Consider the following 9,963-nt stretch of genomic DNA (forward strand, 5'->3'; position numbering starts at 1 on the left):
GCATCACTTAGAAAAAAGAAAGGGGGTCAAGCCAGTCCCAAAATAGGGTGCAGTGTCATGCAGGTCAGTTATAGATCTCAGCAACAGTCAATCTGCAGACCTACTGTTCCAGCTGTGTGTGTTAGGGGAGTTTTCCTAAAGTCCACTTGTAATAAACTTGTAATAAACTATCCCTTGGCATACAAGTCCCCAACTCTTAGTATAAGATTGTACTTCTCAAGGAAACATGAAAGAGTGGCAGAGCAGTCAGGCTTATCATAGGAGGAAGATGTGAGCTGTAGGTAAGTGCACTGAACCCAGTTAGTACAGTAGTCCAAAGAAACACTTACACTTATAAAGTGATATTAAAATATATCATTTATTATATTTACACAAGGAAGTCAGAAATATACTCAGTTCAAATAACCAACACACTTAGGAATACCTCTTAATACCTTTCAAAGGCCACTGCTTCAGTGGTAGTTTCTTGTGGTACAATTGTTACAGTTTGACACTAATGATAGATCTACTGTATTATTGGTATGACCGCGCACTTGTGTTAAGACAAAGATATAAAGTAATTGTATTTAGTTAGCCAAACCAAATTAAATTCTTTAAGGATTGGACTGAACCACCAAGGGAATCCACTGTCTGTCACAGGGCCACCACAACCACAGGAATGCTGCATGTCACCATGGGAAAAATCAGTGCTGAATGCCTAATATTGCAGAGCCTACTGCCAACGCTCCCAATCAGAAAATCCTACAGAACACAACATATCACTAAATTGACACAGACACATCTGTTTGCGTACACAATGCATGATCCACAAGACGGCAGAGCACACTGTGTATCGTCATGAATATGCAACCCACACCATTATTCCATGGCACAGGACCCATTGAGGGCCTAAAAATGGCGTGCATACAACAAGGGACATGTGCATGTGACCAATGATAATTTGCTGGCATGTGTGACTAGTACAGCTGTCCATCATCAATCGACTCACATATACCTGTTTTTGCCTCCCATGCAGGTGACAATGGCTATCCCTTGATGCTGTGGCTCCTCTCCCCTGTCCGATAACCCACAGAACAGGCACGAGGAGGACTACTATCGATCCCACACCTGTACCCGTGCGGTCATTGAGCAGACCTTTGGCTTCTTGAAGGCATGGTTTCGCTGCCTTAGCCCGTCAGGTGGGGCACTCCTCTACAGGCATGAGAAGGTGGCCAAGATCATCATGGCATGTGTCATGCTGCACAACATGTGTATCCGACGCAACGTGCCCCTGCCCCTGACATTGAACTGCAACCACCTGGTGACGATGAAGGGGATGAAGAAGAAGTGGCTGCCGATCATCGCGGTGCTGATGCACAGGAGGGACGTGCTGTGCGTCAGTCAGTAATTGCACAATATTTCTGACACACATGGCTGCAGAGGGTGACATGATAGTTGGACAGAGGGCACTGGGTGTGGGGGTACATGTACACTATGCACTGTATATGAATAAATGGCACGTTCGCAATGATGAATGTCCACTCAAGTTTTTCTTTTAACACAACAGGTGTATTGAAATATACAATGTAAACGTAAGTGCACTAACCCTCCACCACCCTCACCCCTCTCCCCCCACAAATCCCCCACACACCCTCCCCCCCTCCCCCCCACAATTCCCCCTCACCCCCTCACACCCTCCCCCTCCCCCCACAACTCCTCCTCACACCCTCACCCCCCTCTCCCTCCCGCCATAACTCCCCCACACATGTCCCAACCAGTGTCTAATGCCTTCATCAGGCTGGCCAGTCTACTTTTCTGCACTCCCTGGACCAGGTGGTGGCATGTCCGGCCGGCGCAGGGTGTGCGACGACCTGCGGAGTGGGCTGGTCTGGGTAGAGCTGGAGGATGATGGTGTGGCCGCCTGCTCCATCTGGGGTGCCGGACGTTCTGCCTTCATAGCATCGGCGATGCGGCTGAGGACCTGCCACAGGGTGGATACCTCCTCACACAGTCGGCTTGTATTGTCTGCAAAAATCTTGCCCAGGGAGGCGGTGTTATCAGCAATTGTCTTGCCCAGAGAGGCAATGTTTTCTCGCCACTCCTGCCTTGCCTGGGCATTGCCATTCACAAACTGACGCACAAGGGCAGTCAGCTCCTCATGACGCTGTGGCCCCGCCGGTACACCTGTGGAGGTGGAGGGTGCTGGGGTGTCATGGTGGACTTGGATGGGCTCCACTATGGGACTCATGGCCCCTTGGTAATACTCCCCCCCCCAGACTGCTCCAGGGTGGCGGCGTGGTCTGACTCCAAGGATGTGATCTGGGGGGATGGTGCTGGACTTTGTGTGCAGGGCTGTTCTGAGGATTCATCCTCCACAGGCACTCACACCTCTTCCTGTGCCTCCTCCTGAGATAGGGGTGCTTTGGCTGCCACCTCCCCGACTGAGCTGGACTCAGCTGAGTGTGGAGCCTCAGCTGTGTCCTGTGGCAGTGGGACAGGGGTTGCAGTTTTGGTCTCGACTGCCCTTGGTGGCACCAGTGCTGTGGCATCTGTAGGTGGTTTCCGTGGTGGTGCATGGCAGGCCTTGGGTTGGGCCCTTGAGGTGGAAGGCCTGTTGGCCTCATCCCAGGCCCTCTTCTGGGGTGTGGTTTGCTGTGGGGGTGAGTCCCACGCCTCGGTGTCATGGTCAGAGCCTGTGGGGTCGAAGAGAGGGACGGCATGAGTGATGGTTTGAGAAACATCATGCATACATTTGTATAATTGCTCATCTACACATTAGAGGGTAATAGGCAGTTGAGTTTGGACGATCACGTTGCTTGCTACATGGGTGGGTAATGCAGGCATCCATCAGTGGTCACTCATGTTGGGTCAGACGTATGGTATGTGACATGCATATTTCTTGGGGCCTGCATGCAGTGTGACTCATGCCATTGACATCCTAGTGTGGTTTGTGTATGGTATGGCATTGCCGTGCTGTAGGCATCTGCATGTGTCTGTGCTGCGTACCACAACTTTGCTGGGAATGTGTGTGTATTGGGCCAGGGCTTGCCTCTTTAGACAGACATATTGGTGGGCTATCATCAGACTCTGCATTACAATTCTTTCTTAGGACACTCACCTCTGTCCACCGATGACATGGCGCCACACTCCATGTCTCCGACACCTTCTATAGACTCCATGCCAATCAGGCTAGCACATATGTCCTCCCACCGGGACAGCTTTATGGGGGGGCTTGCTCCTCCGCCAGTTGACATTGCCTGGCTCCTCCCATGCCTCGGTGTCATGGTCAGAGCCTGTGGGGTCGAAGAGAGGGACCGCATGCGTGATGGTTTGAGAAACATCATGCATACATTTGTATAATTGCTCATCTACACATTAGAGGGTAATAGGCAGTTGAGTTTGGACGATCACGTTGCTTGCTACATGGGTGGGTAATGCAGGCATCCATCAGTGGTCACTCATGTTGGGTGCGACGTATGGTATGTGACATGCATATTTCTTGGGGCCTGCATGCAGTGTGACTCATGCCATTGACATCCTAGTGTGGTTTGTGTATGGTATGGCATTGCCGTGCTGCAGGCATCTGCATGTGTCTGTGTTGCGTACCACAACTTTGCTGGGAATGTGTGTGTATTGGGCCAGGGCTTGCCTCTTTAGACAGACATATTGGTGGGCTATCATCAGACTCTGCATTACAGTGCTTTCTTAGGACACTCACCTCTGTCCACCGATGACATGGCGCCACACTCCATGTCTCCGACACCTTCTATAGACTCCATGCCAATCAGGCTAGCACATATGTCCTCCCACCGGGACAGCTTTATGGGGGGGCTTGCTCCTCCGCCAGTTGACATTGCCTGGCTCCTGTTGGCAGAGAGTATGTTGCGGACTCGCAGCCGCAAGTCGTTCCATCGCTTCCTGCAGTCCTTGATAGTGCGGGGGGTGTTACTGACCACGCTTACTTTCTGCGCCACAAGTGCCCAGATTGCCTTTTTGCGTATTATGGCCTCCCTCTTCATGCTCTGGGCGAACACGATGTCAGCTTGTTCTTGCAGGGTCTCAGCTAGCATGGCCAGCTCATCTTCATTGAAGCGCTCCTTGGGCTGGCGGGAGGAGCCCTTCTTCACAGCCTTAGGTATTGTGGTATAGTAGAGAATGGAATTTCACAAGCAGCAGTATCATACAGGTCCTGGCTGTTGAGGATGGCAATGGATTGTGTTTTTAAAGATGGCCACCGTGCTCCTTCCCGTTCCTGTGTGATGACGCTACTTCCGGTTCTGCTTATTTATGGTCACCGTTATTAGCGTTGACCGCTATTAGCGGTGGCCGCTAATGCCGCATTGGTTCATGCCAGTAGTGCAATCTGCGCTTTACATGATGCCGCTAAGGGCCTTTTTCAGGCCTTTTACGGCATGGCGGTGATGCCCTTACTGGCATGGCACAAAGCTTGTGCCCCCGAAGTCGTAATAGTCCTCTATTAGCGGGCTCTTGACTACATGGACACGGTATTTGCTCCAATCCGGTAAGGACAGTTACTTACCTCCAACCTCGGAATGACCCCCAAAGTCTTACGAAGCATCAGAAAAGCAAAAGTTCCTTAGGATACTTTCGGTCCCTAGGACAAGATGCTAGAAGAGTTAACACAACGATGGAGACCCTGTAATAGGACTTACTAAAGGGACAAAAGCTGGCAGCTTGGGTCAGAGGTAAGAGTGGACACTCTGGACACCTCTTCACGCACTCCAACACTCTGGAGCAACTTCTCTGTTCCAGGTAAGCAATACTTTTCACCCCACAGTAACTTAGGTTGGAATACATTTTAGTAGCTGGACTCTCCTCGGTGCAGCAGCAACAGACCCGATCTCCTGACTCCTCGGTCTGGAGATAAAAGGAAGGATTCTGAATGCGATGTCTCAGCAGAAGTCTCAAGAGAGGACCCTTGGCATGTATTTCTTCATATTCTCTGGCTAGTCTGCATTTTTGGTGACCTTTTCTCAGCACCAACAAAGGACGGTACTCGCCCAGTCGATTTTCTTCGATTCCTGTAGTCCTGCACTCTGTTGAGGGTACTTGAATGAGTCGGATCATGTCTCTGGAGGTTCACCTGAACCTCAGAAAAAAGACTTGGACGGATTTAGCCTCTCAAGGATGTTGTACTGCAAAAGGGTTGGAGGCCTCCTGGTATTTGCGATACTGCAGCTCTGGAAAGACACAGCAGCTCGGGAGATGGCTCAAATTGCAGTTCGTCTCAGGTCTGGTTGGAACCACCAGCCAATGCGAAGGAGTTATCTTCTTCGGAGCTCCTCTGGCACATAGGAAATGGGGTCAGGACAGCAGTGGTCGCTTCACTGTGATGAAAATGGTCTGCAAGCATCTCTGGCTGTCTTCTTTGGTTACTTAATTTTCCAGTGGTTGAATTGCTTTTCACCTCAGGAACCTCCCCTTTGATTCAGTTTCAGCACACACACCTCTGCAGTCTCTCTCAACAGTTTACAGAAAGGGGTGGGTGGCTGTCCAATCAGGGCAGCCAGGCCTCCAGTGGGCAATGGTTCCATTCAGGCACTCAGGCAGACAAAGGGCAGGGGAGTGAATAACTCCTCCCCCACTTCCTGGCTTCCCAGACACACTTGAATCTAGTCAGGGATACCCAAGGGTTCTCGCCAATGGTAAAACACACACACAGACCTTCCCCTACCGGAATAGTAGAACAACAGGCTAACAAAGCACAGCCACGCTAGAAATAGTGAACAAATAAAGGAGCCACCATGTTAGAACATAAGTGACCCTATTGTGCACAACCGAGACTGTGAATACTGTCTGCGGTAAAAAATAGCACAATAGTTGGTAGAATATGTCCACTGTCAACAGCTATAACTAAGGGGTTGTCTATGTGACTAAAAAGTCACAGGAGCGTAAGAGAGAAGGGGATATTAGGGGTGCCCTTGGTACTGCATATAAGGTGGTGTGTGCCAATCTCTCATAGTATAAAGTTTTAGGAGGGATACAAAGTATCCCTCTATCCTTGAGAACTGCAGTTAGTAAGCATAAGACAAGAATGTCAAAGGAGAACCTACCTTAGCCGTTCCGCCCCTTTTACCTGTATGTTGGAAACCAGAGTATTTGACATACACAGAACAGTTGAACCAACAAAGAGCAGAGTATGGACTTTGTGTGGTACCAATGAAAATACCGACAGCAAAGAGACTCTTGGAGGCAAGGTTCCCATTGAGTAAACCATACCTGCATACCAGAAAATATGATGGCCCTTTGAATGAAATCCCGGAAGAAGCAGAGCCAATAAACGGCAAAAAAGAATGGTAACATCAACAACCATCGCCAGAATATGTCACACAGAGCTGAGATGAAAACCCAGAAGAGATGCAGAGACCAGAGAATGCAGATATTCTACAAGGCATCAAGAAAGTATCAAGGATAAGTGACATCTTCGGATCAAGGTGAAGAAGCTTATTGCACAGAAACAGATGAAGACATTGAGTCCTTTTACATGTGTACAGATGCAAAAAAAAAGCAAGCAGGCAAAGTAATCTTGAAAGCTAGCTTTAATCTTATAGTGAATAGATTGCGACAAGTGCCGACATATACATATATACCTATGGATAAGTAAAGGATGGATGTTTCCACTACGCATTGTAGCAGTGCTGAAAAGTAGCAAGAAGGCCTCATTTCTCGTGTGTCGCAATTAAAAAGCAAATTGAATTACAAAGTGAATCTAAGCAGACAAGGCTGGATGAGCCAAGAAACCAAGGTCTTATCAAACTGGAGTGAACTGACATTGGATACAAATCATGTGAAAGAACAAAACTCCAATTCAGAAGGCATGAACATAACAAGGAAAATGTCAGCGGTCTATTAAAGAATAGTATTAAATGCACCTAAAAGGCTTGATTCCATGGTCTCTATTCACATGGAAGCATGAAGTTGGATGAACGAAATGGTCACATCTACGCACGAGGGCAGAAAGTGCTTCTAACTCCCTAAATTTCTCACAGCTAAGAACACTCTCACTTCAAAGGCCTAATTGCCAGTAGACCACTGAGGTGATGATGGATTGATATGCTAATTGGTGGGAAACAATGGTTAAGGCAAGCTCACCAGCACCTGGATGGCCAGCCTGCATGCTGCTAGAAGTAGATTGAAAAGTACTGACAGAGGTTAGAGTGCCAACCAATTGTACAGGACCGTGTGATTAGGGGTCATATACTTGTGTAAACCAATGGGATGTCATGTATCTACTGACGTTCATAGTGGTCATCATTAGGGGAGGGCTTAGTTGCCCCATCTGATGTTAAGTAAGCAATCACATTTTGACACTTTTTTAGACTAGTATGGATCGTATACTTAGATGTTCACTCAGAGCCAATCACCCATACTCGTAGGTTTTTGTAGTTTGCCACGTAGGATGACATCCGTACATACGTAGGTTAACATCATTGATGATGGGTTTTTCTAATAAGATCTCAGTTTTTACTGAGAATGTTTGAGTAAGAGGATCAAGCGAGTTCATTGATGTTCGTTATGCTCCCTGTTTTAGATAATTGATATTAAAACAGTCTTCCTTTTTTCAACTACCTGAGTCATTTCGATTATTGATGTATGAATAAAAAGCTGCACCCCAATCCATCTCCAGGGTAATTGCTACTCATCTTAAAGGGCTGGGTTATCCAGTTCACTTGGTAGTGGAGAGGATGGTTTAGAGCCATCGACATAAGTAAACTTTAGAGTCTCGGAAATATCGGACGACCTTTGCCATTCGGCTGAAAGGATGTGAATCTCCCCATAGATAGTGGTTAGTGTAATTTGAAAAAAGCTTGCAAGCTGGGTGTGACTGGTCCCTTAGTTTCCATAGAATACCTCCCACGTCTACGAGACGCTGATCAGACGGAAGTTTAAAGAGGCGGTAAGAAAGGTGTACGATTCCGAGAGTCGGAAGACAAAAATGAGAGCGGTGTGTAAAAACTGAATGAGTTGGCAAAAGTATGGGTGATGAGTCACGAAAAAAGCGAGTAAAGAAGGGTGGCAGATAAAACATAATGTGAGAAAAGTAGTGTTATATATATGGGGAATGAGATATTGACTTAAGTGTGGCCAAGCAATAGAATATCGTGAGATAGGCCACGATAAGAGAATACGCCCTGGCCTGCATTTTTTACAAACGTATCAGAAGAAATTTGAACCTAGAGTCCCGTAGCGGATGACATAGAAAACGGATCTGATTAAAGGCGAATCTAAAGAGGTTAACTTACAATCCGTATGGAGTATTTTAGAGGACAATACAAGTCTTAAAGAGAAGATCGTAGAAGATTTATGTGAACGGTTGAGTTTGTCTGTTTGTTTTATGTGGTTTTGAAAATGATGACATCATAAACAGAAAAAAATGATCATTTTTAAATTGAACTTGAGGGTTGTTTTTTAGCAAGATTAAAGTAAAAATTGTGATTAACGGGCTTGCGACGATTGGTGCTCGCTCATATTGTATTATTTTTCTGAAACTTACTTTTTAAATCTGTGATTAAAAGCAAGCGAGTGTCAAACAGGTTAAGAGTAGGCAAACCGAGAATACAGGATATTACTCCACTTGTGCATCTCTGCAAGCAGTTGCCGAAACATGCACCTAAGCTTAGACGTACAGCGCGGAATGGGTTAAAGGAACCACAGACAAAATGTTTATGTCGAGGCCTCAAGGGGGGTCACTATCGAAGGCAGTCTTGCAGCATATAACGACCTATCTGCATGCAGCGTACACACGAAAAAAGCTAGACAAGCGATTAGCTAGCCTAGAGCTTTGGAAGATGTACTAGGAGGAGCGAGATGAACCACCTCCTTAGATTGGATACTTAATGCATGCAAAGAGGGGTGTGAGAAGCCTTCTGCTCCCCCCGCCCCGGCTGAACTAGTATACGAGAACAAGAAAGACGATGGGTTATACCCATTGAAGAAGCAAAAGGCATGAGTCACCTACGCAAAGTAGTGACGAGGGTCCAGACAAAGTTACTGAGAGAGATGTAATCTCTAAGGTCCCAAGAGACAGGAAAAGACGTGATAAAGAGAGAAGTGATCGAGTAAGCACATCTCTTAATATAGGAAGAGAAATAAAGAGAAGGGAAGGGATAAGGAGATAAAGCTGATGAGATAGCACTTCTACAGAACGAATCGATGGGCGGCCATATTTTGCTCAAACTCGATGGTAAAGGCATCGAGGATGTAAGACAAAGGTAAGATCAAGACGAGCAAGATAAAAGAGATAAAGAGGGAGAATAATGATCGACAGAGGAAGGAGCAAAAAGGAAGGATAGGCAAAGACAAAAGCAGTTATATCAAGAGGAGCAGTCAAGAAAACAAGCGAGAGCAGAAGAGCAAAGAAAACATGATAACAGACAAAGAGAAATTGATGAGCAGGAAAGGCTAGAATGAAAAAGAATATAAGAGGAGGAACAAAAGTTAAGGGATAAGAGAATACAGAGATGAAAGGATGGGGAGATACGCAGGGCAAACGAGAGAAGGGATATGAAGAAAAAAGAGGAAGACAGAGTCACAGAAGAAGCAAGGAAACAAAGAGAATTTGACAATGATATGGAACGCAAAAGGAGGCAGAGAGCACACGATCTTGATCGCCTGGAAAAGGAGATAATGGACCCTGAACCAGAAGTAGCATGGGAGGACATAGAGGAGTTCTTCCCAGAATACGAGTCATTACCGGGCCCATCTAGAGTAAATCTAGAGTACGAGTTTGACTCTAGAAGCATTGGGGAAGCGATCGATAAAGTATATCATGAAATGAGAGCCAAAAAAGAATCAAAGGGGAAGGGGAAAATGATCGACTTGAGAGCACTCAGTTGTATGACACTGAGGGAGCCTTATGTAGTAAGAAGCATAAGGAGCTGTCTTTAGATAGACTAACTCTGAACAGGGATGAGGAGGAGAGAAGTTGCACGAGTTGGGCATAAGAGATGTCAGATGAAGACA

This window comes from Ambystoma mexicanum, chromosome 5p (assembly GCF_040938575.1).
Source record: "Ambystoma mexicanum isolate Mex_15411 chromosome 5p, UKY_AmexF1_1, whole genome shotgun sequence".
Taxonomy (NCBI): domain Eukaryota; kingdom Metazoa; phylum Chordata; class Amphibia; order Caudata; family Ambystomatidae; genus Ambystoma; species Ambystoma mexicanum.